Consider the following 18435-nt stretch of genomic DNA (forward strand, 5'->3'; position numbering starts at 1 on the left):
AGCTAGTAAGTGTCAAGTGTCTGAGGCCGGATTTGAACTCAGGTACTCCTGAATCCAGGGCCGGTGCTTTATCCACTGCACCACCTAGCCGCCCCTAATATATATTTTTTTAATTATGCTAAAGGGGCAGTTATGTGGTACAGTGGATAGAGTACTGACCCTAAAGTGAGGAGGACTTGAGTTCAAATCTGGCCTCAGAAACTTATTAGCTGTGTGACTCTGGGCAAGTCATCTAAGCCCAATTGCCTCCTAAAGAACAAAATTTTTTAAATTATGCTAAAATAGTGACCAAAATGTCCATATGCTTTTTGATCCAGAGATTCTATTGTTACACATGTACCTAAGGTCTAAGATGGAAAGAAAATATTCCTAGTATTACTTTTCTGCCACGTTGGTAGCAAGGAATTAATTGGAAACAAAGTAGATGCCCATCAACTGAAGAACGAATTGTGGTATGTGAACAGAATGGTATAGTAGTGTGCCATAAGGAACTATGTCTATAAAGAATTTAGAGAAGCAGGGAAAGACATATTAACTGAAATAAGCAGAACCAAGAAAACAATATGTACAATGACTAACTATATCTATATAAATGGAAAATAATGAACCCTCTCTCCCCAAATCAAAACAAAAAATCCTCAAGTCCGTGTAGATACAGTGCCCAAGCTTGGTCCCACAGAAGAATGTTGTTGTTTTTTTTAAACTGGTCTTTGTCTTCACTACAAGAGGGGAGGGGAAACTATGAATGTGGAATGCTATATAAGCTATCAGACACTATTGTTGGTTATGCATAAGTGTTTTTTCCTCTTTAATTTTTTATTTTTTTTAAGTGAGGCAATTGAGGTTAAGTGACTTGCCCAGGGTCACACAGCTAGCAAGTGTTAAGTGTCTGAGGCCATATTTGAACTCAGGTACTCCTGTCTCCAGGGCCGGTGCTCTATCCACTGCACCACCTAGCTGCCCCTCCTCTTTATTTTTTAATGTCTTTTCCAAGGCATAACTTTCCAGGTATTGGAGGAAGAAAGGATATATTCAGAAACAAATGAAATAAAAAAGCAAAAGAAATTATTATAATAATTCTTAAAAAGATGTCCTATTTACTGTTTCAGTTACCTAGAGCATTCAAAACCCTTCCTATGACATAAAAAAATTAAAAAAAAATAAGGCTATGGAAATGTATAGAAGGATATAATACTGCCTCATGTGCCCTCTCAATTGCAGTACTTGGATATTTCAAGCCACCACAAAGTGCATTGTATTTGCAATGCTTTAATCTGTGATCAAGGTATAGTTAGTTTGCTATAGGTTTTGTCACATTTTTTTCCCCTTGATGCTCTTGAAATAAGGACATTGGGAAATATTAGAACAAAAGAAGTCTGGGGGATAGCTGTCCAGTGTCTGTCCTTCAAGGTACAGTGACAAAGGCCAGTCTTTATTAGTTGTTGTTGAGTCATATCAATAGTGTCCAACTTTCCATGATCCCATTTTGGGTTTTCATGGCAAAGATACTGTAGTGGTTTGCCATTTCCTTCTCCAGCTGATTTAACAGATGAGAAACTACAAACAGGGCTCAGTGATTTGTCTAGGGTTATACAGCTTACAAGTTTCTAAGGATAGATTTGAACTCAGGTCCTCTTGACTTCAGGGCCTATCCACTGTGCCACTTACTTGCTCTATCTGTTCAAAAGGCTGCAAAAGATCCCTTTGCTTAATAGGTAGTAGACAAAAGACTGTTGTCCTACAAACTAATAAGTTTGCAATGGAAAATGGAATGTGCAAACAAACATTTGTGGCTGATCAGGATAATTAATATTTTTTTGTCATTATCAGTAGGATGGTTTAACATTAAACACACACACGATTTGTTTTAAAAAGTCAACTATGACATTTAAAACTGTAAAGAATTAATTGTTATTTGAGGTTTTTAATGCCTCGGTGCACACTGGCCTGGGGCTCCACAAACCGCACGGTGTTCCACCCACTGGTTGTAACCATTGCCATGGCGCTGGCACCTCATGTGCCACTCGCTGACGCCTACATGGGCCTGGCAAAATTATAACAATTGGAAGCCTAGTGAGGGCAGTCATGTGACTGTCAGAGCGGCCAGACAATTGGTTGGGGGCTGTGTGGAGTTTTGGGAAACGGGGAGAAGTCGCCATTCTAGCTGGAAGCTGGAAGGTGACAGGAGCTCTGCTGTGTATTCTCAGCTGATTCCTGGGCGGTTGTATTTCTTCAGGTTGTATAATTTCCCTTTCCCCATTTTATTTCCTTTCCCTTGATCCTACTGATCCTGTTTGTTTGTTTTTTAAGTTCACTCTTTTTTTTTGTTTTGTTTTGTTTTTGCGGGGCAATGGGGGTTAAGTGACTTGCCCAGGGTCACACAGCTGGTAAGTGTCAAGTGTCTGAGGCCAGATTTGAACTCAGGTACTCCTGAATCCAGGGCCGGTGCTTTATCCACTGCGCCACCTAGCCGCCCCTAAGTTCACTCTTGTTAAAATAAATCCTGTTCTGTTTTGAGGGAGGCTGCAGGTCTCCTTCCTTGCCCCAATATTGCAGCAAGCCGCTTAGCTAACACTCCCCAATTAAAAATTGGTCCCCACAAAACCAAAGTAAAATGTTGTCTTTAGTTCATAGATTTAGATCTGGAAGGAATCTCAGAGGCCACTGAGTCCAATCTACTCATTGGACAGATGAGCAAACAAAGACCAGGAAAGTAAAGTGACTTGCCCCTGTTCACACGTTAGGATTTGAACCCAGGTCTTCTGACTAAGAAGCCAATGATCGTTTCATTAACAGGCAACAAACAATCATTAAGTACTTACTATGTGCCAGATACTGTGCTAAGCACTGGGTAAATGAAGAAAGGCAAAAGACATTCCCTGATCTCAAGGAGTTTATAATCTAATGGGAGTCTGTTTGTCCTGTATCATAGTTTCCAAGAAAACAAGAAGCTTTTATTACAGTCCTACCTGAATCACGATAAGGTGTTGTATTGATTAATCATTTAAAATCCTTTGAAAGCTCAAAGTGCTTTATAAATAAGATTTCCTTTACTGATATGAAACCAATGGGATTAGAACAAAATTATTGAGGGAGGGAAGACTGGAAGTCCATCCAGTAAATTTATATGTGTGTGCGTGTGTCTATCAATTAGTGTACACATACATACATACATACATACACACACATACATACCTTGGGGGTAGATTATAGCAAGGCTTCTTAAACATTTTTCACTTGCAACCCCTTTCTCCAGAGAAATTTTTACATGACCCCTTGGTATACAGGTATATAAAATAGGCATACATAACCTTTTACTGTTGCCACACTTTTCATGAACCCCATATTCAGTTACAGGACCCCATACTGGGTCACAACACTGTTTAAGAAGCTAGGGATTGGGGGCAGCTAGGTGGCGCAGTGGATGGGGCACCAGCCCTGGATTCAGGAGGACCTGAGTTCAAATCTGGCCTCAGACACTTGACACTTACTAGCTGTGTGACCCTGGGCAAGTCACTTAACACCCATTGCCCCGCAAAAAACAAACAAACAAACAAACAAACAAAAAAAAGCAAAAAAAAAAAAAGAAGCTAGGGATTATAGTATACTCTCAATGGACTACCAGGCTTTCTAAATAGACTTGTTTTCTCTTTTCAATCTCTTCCTCACTCAGCTACAACTTGGAAATCCCAAAGAACAGTCTCTAGCCCCGATCACATATGGCTGTCTTTAATTGGGGAAATGGCAATTTTTGTAAACAGACATTAACAGTCACTACTAACTAAAAGGGCAATCTGTCATCCAGGGGATTATAACCCAAGAGGCTATGGTACAGATTACTTAGCAGCCTTTTAGTCCTTGCTCCACCATTTAATGGCTGTGTGACCTCTGATTGACTTAATCAATCAATAAATACTTATTAAGGGCCTACTATGTGCCAGGCACTGTCTAGAATTTTGTTAAGAGGAAATTTAACTGTGGTATTTTGTAAATTTCAGTGCCACAACTACTGGATAAATACTTCTGAGTGATGATGACAAAAAGAAAGGAAGGAGGGAAGGATGGAGAGGAAGGAAGGAAAGGAAGAAGGAAGGAAGGAAAAGGAGAAGTGATGGAAAAAAGGTCAATGATTTTAAAAGTACAACACAATATATGATTCAGGTTATACGATATGAACTTCAAAAATATTTTATATAGAAGTGAACTTGAATATTGCTTTCAACTCAGTTCATAATCTATTTCTAAAGAACTTGAAGATTATTCTTTTTTTTTTGGTGAGGTAATTGGGGTTAAGTGACTTGCCCAGGATCACACAGCTAGTAAGTGTTAAGTGTCTGAGGCCACACTTGAACTCAGGTCCTCCTGACTCCAGGGCCGGTGCTCTATCCACTGCTCCACCTAGCTGCCCCTGAACTGGAAGATTTTTCAATGAGTTAAGAATTTATTAAACATCTACATGCAAAAGCACTTTGTGAGGCTGGCCGTTTTTGGTCTGGATTCGTGCCTTCATCAGACCTATCATTTCATAGGTGTATAAAACTCCCAGTGTGAGATTGCCATTTTCCTCAAAGCTAATGATAAACTGGCAACTTGTTATAGTCTTAGATGTCTGGGAGCACTGTGAGGTGAAGTGGCTTGCTCATTTAAGCGCATAGTGCTTAAAATTACCTTTCCCTCCCTCATGGCTACTCAGTATCTTATGAGACAAGAGCTTGAAACCCCGATTTCCCGACTCCAAGTCAGTCCAGTCTTTATTTATTTATTTATTTATTTTTACTCATTACACCAAGTTACTTCTTCAGTGCTGGAACTCCAGTGGCAAAAAAAGGGAACCACTTCTTGTCATCGAACAACTAACATTCTACTAAGCTTGTAAACAGTAAAAATTTGGATACTTCAAAAAATTAAAGCAAAATGGAATACACGAGAAAACAACTGTGTACTGGCAAAGAGGAAGTGGAAAAGCAGTACTAGGGTACTCTTAAAACACCACCAGACTTGGTGTGGCTAGGGCTGGAGAGCGCGCGCATCCTTTATAAACGACAGTTGTCCCTATTCTGGATTGGAGGAGTTGGGAAAACCCGGAAGGAGAAAAGCAGGTAAAATCAATTGCTAGTAAAACACACAAGACTAGCAAGGATTGTTGAAGGGAAGACAATGATATATTAGGCTCTAAATCATCCTAGGGATTTGAGAAAACTGCAGGAAAGGCCTGACGTCAGGATGGTTCTCCCGGCAACCAGAGGAGGTCCTAAGCTTTTAAACTTCCGCAAAGGAAGGCGGGTTTAAGCAAAAAACTACCACTCCCGATTCACCCCTCTCCTCGCTGGGGGAACGGCAGTCGGGCAGCGGGGTGGTTAAACACGCACGTCATTCTGGGAATCGTAGTCTTCTCTCCTGCCGGGGTGAAAAAGGGCTGACGCCAACTTACTCTAATGAAGGCATCCTAATTCCACCCCTTCTCTCCACCCCCTTCTCCGCACCCTGTCCATCCCCAGCTCTATTCTGTCTCACTCTGCCCCGCCTCCTCCTTTTCGGGATCCTTTCACTAAACCCGAGAGTTTGAAAATTCCCGCGGTAGGAGATCGGGATGCTTGAGGTCTCGCGAGATTCCCGGCGCCTGGCAGCCGAGATCTCCGGGTCTTTCCACCCCACAGCTCCCATTTCCCCCCTCCCCAACCCCTTCCCCGCCGCCTCCCCTCCCCTTCTCGGTGTGAGAGACTTAGCCCGGCGGCGGTGGCGGCGGCGGCAGCAGTTGTGACGGCTCCGGGTAATGCGCAAAGCGCGGTCGACATAGCTCTAGAGTGGGAAGGAGGCGGGGAGGGGGAATCCCCGGAATCGCGGCGGGATTCGCAGTTGCGTTTTAACCGCTGAGCCGTTGTCCGGCTTAGAGGTTGGGGGCTGAGTGAGGTGAGGTGGAATGGGAGGATCGCGGGTCTGGGCTGGGGGGTGGGGGGAGGGGAGGGAGCCGCTCCTATGAGTCGCGAGCCGCAGGGGGGAGGGGTCTCCAGGGCGATGCTGTGACGTGACGGAGGCGCGCGGGAGCCGCTTGCGCCCCGGCCTCGCGCCCCACTGGACTCGGCAGCTACCGGCTGGGTCACCCGCCCTTCCCAGGTACGGGGGGAAGGGGGGAAGGGGAGAGCGGGTAGGTGAAGGCGGGCGGCAGGAGCCAGTCGCAGTCGGCTCGGCCTGGGTCCTCTGCGCCGCTGTCCACCTAGTCCCCCGCTCCCTAGCTCTAGGCCGGCTTTATGTCGAGGCAGGTAGCAGCTGCCGGGCCTCCCTCGCCCTCTCCCCCGCTCGCCGATCGCCCCTTGTGCACCGCCGCCGCTACCCTTTGGGGGGTAAGGAAGGCCTCTCCCGGAGGATAGGGGGGCACGCCGGGACCCACCCCCCTAGACCCGCGCCAGGCAGGCAGAGGCGGCGGCCGCCCCCCGCCCCCACCCCGTGCGCGGAGCTCTCCGGGAGGGTGAGTTATTATTATATAACCTCTTTCCCTCCCCGGGGCTTGGCGGCGGCGGCGGCGGCGGCACATGGCTGCGGTGTGGCGCAGCTGTATCCGCCCCTCCTCGCCTGCATGTCTGCCTGCATCCTTTCCTTCCCCAGGAGAGATCCTGGAAGCGCACTGGGACCCTCGTTCTCTACGCGTCTATTTTTTTTTTTTTTACTTCGTGTGCTCACATCTAAGAGGAAAACCTCGTTGGGTTTGCGGTAGACAATCAGGCACATGCATGGGTCGAGGGTGGGGAAGTAATAGTCGTTTGACTCATGTCATCTGAAATTAGTGGGGAAATTTCAGAAAGTCTGGAGAAACACAATTAAAGGAAAATATGGGCAGGGGTGGGACAGCTAACTCCCCCCCCCCCCCCCCCGACACTCTTAAAGAACATGCTTGAGAATCAATGGATGTATATACTGTGTGTGATTTGCTATTCTGTCTTTCAGTCTTGTCTGACTCTTAATGACCCCATTTGTGTTTTTCTTGGCAAAAATACTGGAGTGCTTTATAGTTAAGAAAACTGAGGTAAACGAGTTAAGTGACTTGCCCAGGGTTACACACCTGTGTTTGAGGTCTTATTTGAATTCAGGCCTTATTATCCTGGGCCAGCTCCTGCCCTAATGTATGTATGTGATGGGGGAAGTTAATTTAGTTCTTAAAATTTTAACAGGGTATAATTATTGCATATAGTATAAATGAAATGAACGTGACTTTTATTTAGTCTTTTATAGGTGTTTTCTTTTGGTTTGAAAAAAACCAAGAATTACTTTGAGAATTGGTGTGTTCGTTCTTTGTTTCAGGTCCTAGACCTTTCATCAGTTTTGACTCCATCGTATTCTGAGAGTGTAGGATTGTTGTGGGACTGGCAAGAATTTTTGACCCAAGAGTAAGGAAATCTGGGTATGGTGCTGCTATGTTACATGATAACTTTGACCTTTGTCAAGTCATCCAACTTCTACTGTACTTCAGTTTCATTATCTATAAAATGAGTAGTTTGAATTAAATAGCTCCTTTCAGCATTAAAATTGGGATACTGGATACTGTATGACTGTATTGGATGGCAGGGAGGAGGGAAAAAAACTATTAGGGGATTTAGCCAATTAAGGATGACAACCCCTTTACCTTTAATGTGCTACATACTGTTTCTAAAATGTACAACCCCTTTCTTGCACTACATAGATTCCCAATTCTGTAATCATACCAAAATGTGACAAATTCTCAAATGAAAATTAGGATTGCCTTAATTTAAAAATCAATACAAGTAACCATTTTTAGGGAAGGTTTAAGTATGTCTTGAACTAAAGAAAGAATTGTTAGTTGTCAGAACTCTAGAAAGGCTAGGAATGGCTGAGTTTGTTGGTTGTTAACATTTAAGTGTTAATTCCAAAAATTATTAATAATGCTTGAAAAATGTACAATGTAAAATATTCATGGGGTAAGTATGAGTAACAAGAGGACTATTATTAAGCATCCTCAATATTTGATGTGTAGGAATTGAGTGTATTAAGAACATTCTATGGTTATAACTTAAAAGATTTTAGGAATCATAGAGTCTGAAGGGACCCTCAACTAGTTGGAACACTTCTTTTTCTAGATGAGGAAGTTAAAGCCCTTTGTCAAGATGGGAGTCCAGGCTCCTTGACTTAAAATTCAACCTCCTGGACAGTGTTGCACACTGAAAATAGTTTGGAATTCGTTATTCTTATGTTTATTATGTAGTGATTGTACTTAGGTTATTCTTGCTTTTTAGTTCTGAAAAAGATTAATTTTAAAATATATTCAGTGTTGAAAGGATTGAGGATTTTAAAAAATGTACTTTGCCTATAATCAGTCAATAAACATGTACTAAGTGCTTACTATCTACCAGGCCCTGTGCTAATAATTAGCCCTGGGAATACAAAAAAAGATAAAAGATAGGTCTGTTTTCAAGTTCTCAGTTGAATAGAGGAGACAACAAGTAAATATATGACGTGTCCAACTGTACAAGATGTGATAAACCAGATAAATAAGAGATGATTAAAGGGGAAAGGCGCTAGAATTAAGAGAAATTGGGAAAGGCTTTCTGTAGAAGATGGGACTTTAGTTGGGACTTAATGGAAGCCAGGTAGGTGGTAGGTGGGAGAGCATTCCAGGCATGGAGGACAACCAGGGAAAATGCTGGGAGCCAAAAGATGAGGTGTTTAGTTTGAAGAACAAGACAGCCAGCATCACTAAATCAAAGTGTATATGATGCGACGTAAAGTTTAAGAAGATTGGGATAGGTTATGAAGGGCAAGCAGGATTTTCTATTTGATCCTGGAAATAATAGGGAACCACTGGAGTATGATGTAATTGGCAGTAGGGTGACATGGTTGAATCTGCGTGTTAGAAAAATTCACTGTAGGAAAGTTGCTTTGTCAGTTGAGGATGGAGAGACTTAGGACAAGCAGGCTGATCAGCAGGCTATTGCAGTAAGTTTAAATATGAGATCATGAGGGCTTGCACCAGGGCAGTGGTAGTATTAGGGGAAAGGAGGAGGCACTTCTAGGGATAAAAGTAAAATAGACAGGCCTTGGCAAGACATTTGATATATGATTGATGAGAGAGAGTGAGGAGTTGAGGATAACAACTTATGTTTTGAAAGTGGAAGGATGGTGGTGCCTTTTAACAGTAATGGGGAAGTTTGGAGGATGGGAAGCTTTAGGGAGAAAGATGAACTCATACTTGTTATTTGTCTACCTTTTGTTTATACATCTTAAGAGTTTAAACTTCTAGAGCAAGCATAGGAAATGCTGTGGCTCTTGGGTCGGTGATAGTAGGTGGCAGTGGACCAGTTACTGTTGGTTTGTAAGGGAAATTATTTGAACTTTGACACACTAGTTTTCAAAGTTTGTTCACTATTGCTGAGCAGGTCTTACGGAATTGTTGTGGAGATCAAATGTGTTAACATGTAAAGCACTTTACAAACCTTAAAACATTAAATAAATGCTAAGTATAATTATGATTATGATGATGCACTGTACATTTTCCCAATAAATACAGGAATAAAGCAAAAAAAAAAGTTTGTTCACTATTGTCAATCTGCTTAATTCTGTTCAGCACACAGCACAAACAGCTATTTTCTAAGCATGGAATATGCTTAGTCCTCCTTGGACTATTGAATTCCATCCCAACTCTTGTGTTGAGTTTTCAAGACATCACAAGTTCTGAAATGAAAATTAGGATTTGCTTTAGTTTAAAAATCAATACAAGTAATTATTGTTAGGGAAGGAATAAGTATATCTTGAACCAAAGAAAGAATCATCGGTTGTCACAACTTTAGAAAGGCTAGGAATCACTGGGTTTGTTGGTAGTTAACATTTTAGTGTTAATTCCCAAAATTAGTAATAATGCTTGAAAAACGTACAGTGTGAAAAATATTCTGAACATCCATAGGGTAAGCATGAGAGAACTATTGTTCATTAATCATGTTCAATATTGGTTGTGTAGGCATTCAATGTATTAAGATGGTATTTAAAACAGATTCTATGGTTATAGCCTAAAGGTTTTAGAGATCATAGGAGCCATCATAGACTTAGAGTTTCAAGGGACTCTTAGAGGTCAACTAGTTGAAACACCTCATTTTATTTTATTTTATTTATTTTGCAGGGCAATGAGGGTTAAGTGACTTGCCCAGGGTCACACAGCTAGTAAGTGTCAAGTGTCTGAGGCCAGATTTGAACTCAGGTCCTCCTGAATCTAGGGCCTCTGCTTTATCCACGGCACCACCTAGCTGCCCCGCTAGGCAGATAGTATGCTGCATCATTAGTCTTTCAGGGTTGTCTTGTATCATATTGCTGAGAATAGCTAAGCCATCCACACTTCATTGTACAGTATTGCTGTTACTGTGTACAGTGTTCTCTTGGTTCAGCTCACTTCATTTTGCATCAGTTCATGTAAGCCTTTTCCAAGTTTTTCTTAAATCATCCATAGCACAATAATATTCCATCACAATCATAAATCACAACTTGTTTAGCCTTTCCCCATTTGATGATTTCTTGATTTCTAATTCTTAGTCACTACAAAAATAGCTGATATAAATATTTTTGTACAAATAGGTCTTTTTCCCTTTTTTTGGATGTCTTTGGGATATAGACCTAGCAGTGGTATTGTTGGATCAAAGGGTATGAATAGTTTTATTCTCCCTTTGGGCATAGTTCCAAATTGTTCTCCAGAATGGTTGGATCAGCCCACAGCTCCACCAACAGTGCATTAGTGTTACAGTTTTTCCATATCCCCTCCAACACCCAATATTTTTCTTTTTGTCATATTGGGCAGTCTTGATAGGTGTGAAAAGTGGTACCTCAAAGTTGTTTAATTTTAATTTCTCTAATCAAATTTACTTAGCCATTCTTGTACGTTTCAGCATAGTTCAGTCTGGACCGAAAAGCACAAAACCACAGAACTCATCTTTTATACTACACTCTTAAATCCATTTCCCTTCCAGTCTTAGCTATTTTTGTTGAAATCCTAGTTAACTCGAGTTTCATTCTTCTCCCACTTCTCCTCCCATATCTACTTAATAAAACAAAAAGTATTATCAAGTCTCTCTCTTCATTTTTCATATCTGTCCCTTCTTTTCACTTACAGAAACACCACCAAAGTTCAGGGTCTCATTATTTCTTGTTCATTATTTTAACATATTCCTCATTGTTCTATTTCTTTTTTTAAAAGTATTTTATTATTTTCCAGGTACACATAAGGATAGTTTTCAACATTTGTTTTCACGGGATTTTTAGTTCCAAATTTTTCTCCTACCCTCCCTTTCCTCTCTTCTCCCCAAGACGGAAAGCAGTTTGATATAGGTTGTATATGTACAATCACATTAAACATATTTCTACATTAGTCATCTTGTGAAAGAAGAATCAGAGCACAAGGGGAAAACCTCAAAAAAGAAAAAAAAAAGTCCAAAAGTAGAAACAGTATGGTTCAATCTGCATTCATAATTCACAGTTCTTTTTTCTGGATGTTGAGAACATTTTCTATCATGAGTTCTTTGAAACTGTTGGATCGTTGCACTGCTAAGAAGAGCTAAGTGTATCACCATTGTTCAATACACAATGTTGCTGTTACCATGTACAATGTTCTCCTGGTTCTGCTCTTTAGTCAGCATCAGTTCATGTAAATCCTTCCAGGTTTCTCTGAACTCCTCATCGTTTCTTACAGCACAATAGTATTCCATTACATTCATATACCACAACTTATTTAGTCATTCCCCAATTGATGGGCATTTCCTTGATTTCTAATTCTTTGCCATCACAAAGAGAGCTGCTATAAATATTTTTGTTCATGTTGGTCCTTTTCCCTTTTCTATGGTCTCTTTGGGATACAGACCTAGCAGTGGTACCACTGGGTCAAAGGGTATGAACAGTCACATAGCCCTTTGGGCATAGTTCCAAATAGCTCTCCAGAATGGTTGGATCAGTTCACAGCTCCACCAACATGCATTAGTGTTCCAATTTCTCCACAGCTTTTCCAACATTTATTATTTTCCTTTTTTTGTCATATTAGCCAATCTGATAGGTGTGAGGTGGTACCTCAGAGTTTTAATTTGCATTTCTCTGATCAAGTGATTTAGAGCATTTTTTCATATGGCAATAGATAGCTTTGGCTTCTTCATCAGAAAACTGCCTGTTCATATCCTTTGACCATTTCTTAATTGGGGAATGACTTACATTCTTATAAATTTGATTTAGTTCCCAATATATTTTAGAAATGAGGCCTTTATCAGAAATGCTGGCCGTAAAAATTGTTTCCCAGTTTTCTGCCTCCCTTCTAATTTTGGATGCATTGCTTCTGTTGGTACAAATTTTTTTTAATTTAATATAATCAAAATCATCCATTTTGCATTTCATAATATTCTCTATCTCGTTTGGACATAAATTGTTTTCCTCTCCATAGATCTGAGAGATAAACGATTCCTTCCTCTCCTAATATATCTATGGTTACACCCTTTATGTCTAAATCTTGCATTGTTCTATTTCTAATATCTTCCTCTCCCTAATTCATCTACCATATGGCTACCAAAATATTATTCTTTTTTAAAAAAATTTATTTAATTTTCCTCAATTACATGTAAAGATTTTTTGAGTTCCAAATTTTTCTCCCACCCTCCCCTACCCCCTCCTGAAGCCTGTAAACAATTTGATATAGGTTATATATTACAATTCTGTTAAACATATTTCCATATTAATCAAAACAAAAGGAAAAAAATGCAAGAAAAAATAAACAAGAACAGTAACAAAAAAGCAACAACAAAAGTGAAAATAGTGTACTTCGGTCTGCATTCAGACTCCATAGTTCTTTTTCTGAATGTGGAGAGCATTTTCCACCATAAGCTTTTTGGCACTGTCTTGGATCGTTGCATTGTTGAGAAGAGCCAGGTCCATCATAGTTGATCACCACAAAATGCCGTTGATACCCTGTACACTTTTCTCTTGTTCCGTTCATTTCACTCCATATCAATTCATGTAAGTCCAGGTTTTCTGAAATCCATCTGTTTATCCTTTCTTAAAGCACAGTAGTGTTCCATTACATTCATTTACCACAACTTATTAGGCCATTCCCCAATTGATGGGTATCCCCTCAATTTCCAATTCTTTGCTACCACAAAAAGAGTAGCTGTAAATCAAAATATTCCTAAAGCATGCAATCATGTTACTCTCCTGCCCCCAAATCTGATGCTTCTAGGCATTAGCAGCTGGCATTAGCAAATTGTAATTGCTTCTAGGATAAAATGCAGAATCCTTATCCTGGCATTTAAAACCTAGTACATCCTACCTTTCCACATTTATTTCATACTACTCTGTTTTTCAGACAAAATTTTGTTTCTTATTCCCCAAACTTAGCAGTCAGTTTGTACCTTTACAGTCATGCCTGGAATGCACTCCCTCCTTAACTTTTAGAATCCTCCTCTTCCTTCAGGGCTCAGCTCTGGTTCCATTTTCTGTTTGAAGCTTCTCCTGATCTCTCTAGTTAATGTGATTTCCTGTCTCAAGTTGTTTACTTATCTGCTAACATGTTGTATTCTCTAGGTAAATGTAACTTCCTTGTGGGCAAGGACTGTGTTTTTGTCTTTGTATCCCCTTATGTTATTGCAGTGCACAGTAAAGGTAATTAATAAATGTGTGCTGAACATAAACTTTGTTACTATATAGCATGATCCCTAGTTCCATCATTATTATGGGTCAGTTAGCTATGTTTCCAACAATTACATGTTAAGCATCTGCTATGCCATCGGGGCTGTTCTAGGCTCTGGAAGTCTAAAAACAGAAAAAAAAAATCCAAAATAGTACTCTCAAACTTATATTTAACTAGACCATAAAGTATGTTGACAGATGAGTAAAATACATGTGATTGTCCCCATGAAACTCAGAATCTAATATGCGGATATATGCTGTGTTATTTTCTGTTATAATTTATTGTGTAAGTGCATGAGAGAGGTACATTAAAAGATATATAATATTTGGAATGTGGGACAGGGAAGGATCATTAGGTACAGGGGAGGGTTCAGGGAGTCAGTAAGTATTTATTAAATGTCCGAAATGTGCCAGGCACAGTGCTAAGCACTGGGGATGCAAAGAAAAGTAAAAGACAATTCCTGATCTCTAGAGGCTCCCCATCAAATGGGTGAGACAGCTTGCAAACAAGTGCAGACAGACTATATATAAGATAAATGAGAATTAACCAGCAGAGGGAAGGCACTAGATGAAGAGGATTTGGAAAGGTTTCTTTTGGGGTTTTCACTGGGACTTGAAGGAAGCCTGGGAAGTGGTAATTGAGTTGGACCTTAAAGACTGATTAGCATTTCAAGCTTTGGGGTGGAATGACAATTGTAGGTTTAAGGAATGCTGAGAAAAAGCATGGAAGGTTGGAAGGATGTTGGAGAGACTTGGATCACATATCAGCCATTTCTAACATGAAGCTTTTCTGGTGCCTCTAGTTGTTACTGTTTTTTCCCTTTTCAGATTATCTTCTATTTACTTATGTTTACTCCTTTCAGTCGAATACAAGCTCCTTAAGGACTCTACATCTTATGTCTTTGTATCCTGTATCTTCAGTGTCTTCAACATAGCTTAATAAATGCTTGTTGAGTTGAATGGAAAAAGCCTATACAAGAATGATAAATAACGTAGCTTGGCCTGAGTGTATGTGGAAGGAGAGTAGACTGGGAAGATGGGATAGTTCCAGATTTTGGAGGTCCTTGATTGCTAGGTTAAGAAATTGTAATTTTCCTCAGTAGGCAGTAGGGTGAATAGTCTGGAGTAGAAACAGTGGTTTGATCAGATGTGTGTGTGAGGAAAATGAATCTAGAGTTGGTAGAAAGAATAGAGTATGGGGAAGGAATGTGGGAAGACTAGTTACTAATCTCTTGCAGTGGTTCAGGCAGATAATGTTGAGTGTCCATATTAGGGTGGAACAAGTGGGAATAGGTACCTGGGGTAGAGAAGGTAGGACTTAGGTCCTACCAGAACACTGGATATTGAGTTAGGAAGACCTCAGTTCAAATGTGGCCTCAGACACTTATAAGGTAAAATGGAATAAATTTGTAAACCATTTTACAAACCTTGAAGTGCTTTATAAAGCTATTGTTATTGTGGTTGTTATTATTTATCATTATTGCATTTATTATTTTTATATGACATCACCCTACCTCCAGATATATATTACATATATAAATGCTAGTTAATATTATTTTATTTGAATAATCCTTTCTTGGGGATGGCTCTTAACATTGTAATAGTGAAACTTTTTTGGAAAGCTTCGAGATCAAGTTCTGGAACAATAGTTTGTGGGGATTTTTAGGTTTCTAGATCATATGGCGGATTATTTGAGGAGATAAAAATTGCCACGTGTGGTCAGGTCTATGGTCCAGCTACTCCAGAGTCCTGTTTTTAATAATGGTACTCTTCATTTGGTTATTTAGCAGATGTTTATTGCTTTCTACAGGACACTAGGAGATATTTTGATTGTTTTCCTTGACAACTTCAGAAGGTTATATGTATATCCAGAAGCATTCTGATTTGCTCTTTTTTTTTGTTTTGTTTTTTTGTTTTTTTGTTTTTTGCGGGGCAATGGGGGTAAAGTGACTTGCCCAGGGTCACACAGCTACTAAGTGTCAAGTATCTGAGACCGGATTTGAACTCAGGTACTCCTGAATTCAGGGCCGGTGCTTTATCCACTGCGCCACCTAGCCGCCCCCCTGATTTGCTCTTTATAACCTATTAGTCATAAATATAGCTAAATCTTTTTTGAAGCCATTTATATTTTTACATCTTTTCCAGCCATGCAGTTGACTGAAAAAGGTCACAGTACAATATTCACTTTACTGATTACTATAAAGCTATGTTTTATTTTGTAGAGCAAAGTAACAGCATTTTTTTCCAACTTGTCTGCCTTGCTTGTGTCAGAATCATACAAAATTTCTTTCATTCCTTCCTTCTTTCTTTTTTTTTTTTAATTTTTTAACCATTATAAGCTTTCACATTCTTTTTTGTTTTTTGTTTTTTGCAGGGCAATGAGGGTTAAGTGACTTGCCCAGGGTCACACAGCTAGTTAAGTGTCAAGTGTCTGAGGCTGGATTTGAACTCAGGTCCTCCTGAATCCAAGGCTAGTGCTTTATCCACTGCGCCACCTAGCTGCCCCCCCTTCTTTCTTTCTTAATTTTTTTGCGGGCCTATGGGGGGTTAAGTGACTTGCCCAGGGTCACACAGCCAGTAAATGTCAAGTGTCTGAGGCCGGATTTGAACTCGGGTACTACTGAATCCAGGGCCAGTACTTTATCCACTGCACCACCTAGCTGCCCCCAAAAGATATAACAACAAAGATAATTTTGTTTCTGTTTATTAGCAGTTAAGCTAGGGATAAAATAGGATATATGTGTTCACAAAGATATTTGCCCCTGTTTTCTAGGACATCCAAGAGAGTTTACCTATAGGTGGTAATATTATACAGATTTTTCTTCATGTTTGTGCATGACATTGTGGTGATTGTATTAAAAACTGGGACACAGTCATTCAAAATTGTGTGACCCAGTTATACATATAGGAAAAACCAATTGGTGAAGAATGCCCACTGACCAAACTATTCTAAAACTTTATATAACTGTCTAAAATAGCCTGGTCAATGGGCATTCTGTGTGTTTGTATATCTTTTTGGTATAAACAACATATAATGAGCCGTGTCCATACTTGAACAGGAAGAGGAGAGTGGGCAAGCAAGACAAGGTGAAATTATCTAAGATCACTGAGCACATAATGCCACTTAACTGCCCCCTTCCATACCTTTTATTATGAAAATACCTAGAAAAGTAGCTGAAGGAGAGACTACTTAATTAAATAAGGCATTTTCAGCAACTAACATTGAATGAGAAAAATAATAATAAATTTTACAAAGGTGATTTTTTTTTAAAGAGCCCTCAAAAAAGTAAATACAGTACAAATTTACATTAGTAGAAAAAATAAAAATTGTTATGGAGAGTCAGACAAGATTGAAAATTACTAAACAACAAAAATTAATGTTAGGAGCTTCCCTCTGTTGATTTATAGTTCTTGTTTGTATTTAGTTGTTTGCATGTTGTCTCTCCCATTAGATTGTGAGCCCCCTGAAAGGAAGGACTGTCTTTCATCTTTCTATGTATCCCCAATGCTTAACACAGTGCCTGGTACATAATAGGAGATTAATATTTGCTAACTGATTGTGATGCCCTCTTGAAGTTAATGTGGTTGTCCACATCTGGATGTTTAAATCGTATGATATCATTTTTTAAAAAAATTATTTTACTTTAAAAATTTTATATTCTCTTTTGGGTGGACTGTTAATTTAAAAAGAAAAATTTCTTTTGAGTTCTGAATTCTCTCTCAACCCTCTCCTACCTATTGAGAAGACATGAAGTGAGATATCAGTTATATGTGTGAAATCATGTAAAACATTTCCATATTAGCTATGTTTGTTTTTTTTAAAGCAAGAACAGGGGCAGCTAGGTGGCACAGTGGATAAAGCACTGGCCTTGGATTCAGGAGGACCTGAGTTCAAATCCAGCCTCAGACACTTGACACAACTAGCTGTGTGACCCTGGGCAAGTCACTTAACCCTCACTGCCTGGCCAAAAAAAAAAAAAAAGAATACAGGCAGCTAGGTGGCACAATGTTTAGAGTGCTGGGCCTGGAGTCAGGAAACCCTGAGTTCAAATCTGGCCTCAGACACTTACTAGCTGTATGACCCTGGGCAAGTCACTTAACCCTCACTGCCTGGCCCCCCCCCAAAAAAAATAATACAGGCAGCTAGGTGGCACAATGCTTAGAGTGCTGGGCCTGGAGTCAGGAAACACTGAGTTCAAATCTGGCCTCAGACACTTACTAGCTGTATGACCCTGGGCAAGTCACTTAACCCTGTTTGTTCAGTTCCTCATTTGTAAAATGAGCTGGAAAAGGAAATGGCAAACCACTCTAGTATCTTTGCCAAGAAAAACCCAACTGGGTTAGTCAGACACAATTGAAACAACTGAACAGCAACAATTAATTGATCATTGGACGATATTGCTGTTACTATGTACAGTGTTCTCCTGGTTCTGCTCACTTTACCTCACTTCATGTAAGTCTTTCCAGGTTTTTCTGAAACCATCCTGCAGGTCATTTCCTATATCACAATTGGATTCCATTACAGTCATATACCACAACTTGTTCAGCCATTCCCCAATCGATGGGCATCTCCTTAATTTCCAATTCTTTGCCACCACAAAAAGAGCAGCTATAAATATTTTTGTACATAGAGGTCCTTTTCCCTTTCCTTTGATCCAGACCTAGTAGTGGTGTTACTAGGTCATAGGGAATGCACGGTTTTATAGCCCTTCTGGCACGGTGCCATTCCACCAGTTGTGCATTAATGTCCCAATTTTCCCTCAACCCCTCCAACATTTGTCA

The 18435-nt window shown here is 40.0% G+C and overlaps 1 protein-coding gene across 1 annotated transcript in view; it reads left to right on the plus strand.

Moving 5' to 3' along the window:
• The first annotated feature begins 6013 nt into the window (after window positions 1-6013).
• The window catches only part of AHCTF1 (AT-hook containing transcription factor 1), a 115228-nt gene continuing 102806 nt past the window's right edge, over window positions 6014-18435 (plus strand). Inside the window, exon 1 of the mRNA XM_044004193.1 lies at window positions 6014-6114. The gene's annotated coding sequence lies outside the window, so the exon portion shown is untranslated. The remainder of the gene's footprint in view (window positions 6115-18435) is intronic.

Source organism: Dromiciops gliroides, chromosome 4 (assembly GCF_019393635.1).
Source record: "Dromiciops gliroides isolate mDroGli1 chromosome 4, mDroGli1.pri, whole genome shotgun sequence".
Lineage (NCBI taxonomy): Eukaryota > Metazoa > Chordata > Mammalia > Microbiotheria > Microbiotheriidae > Dromiciops > Dromiciops gliroides.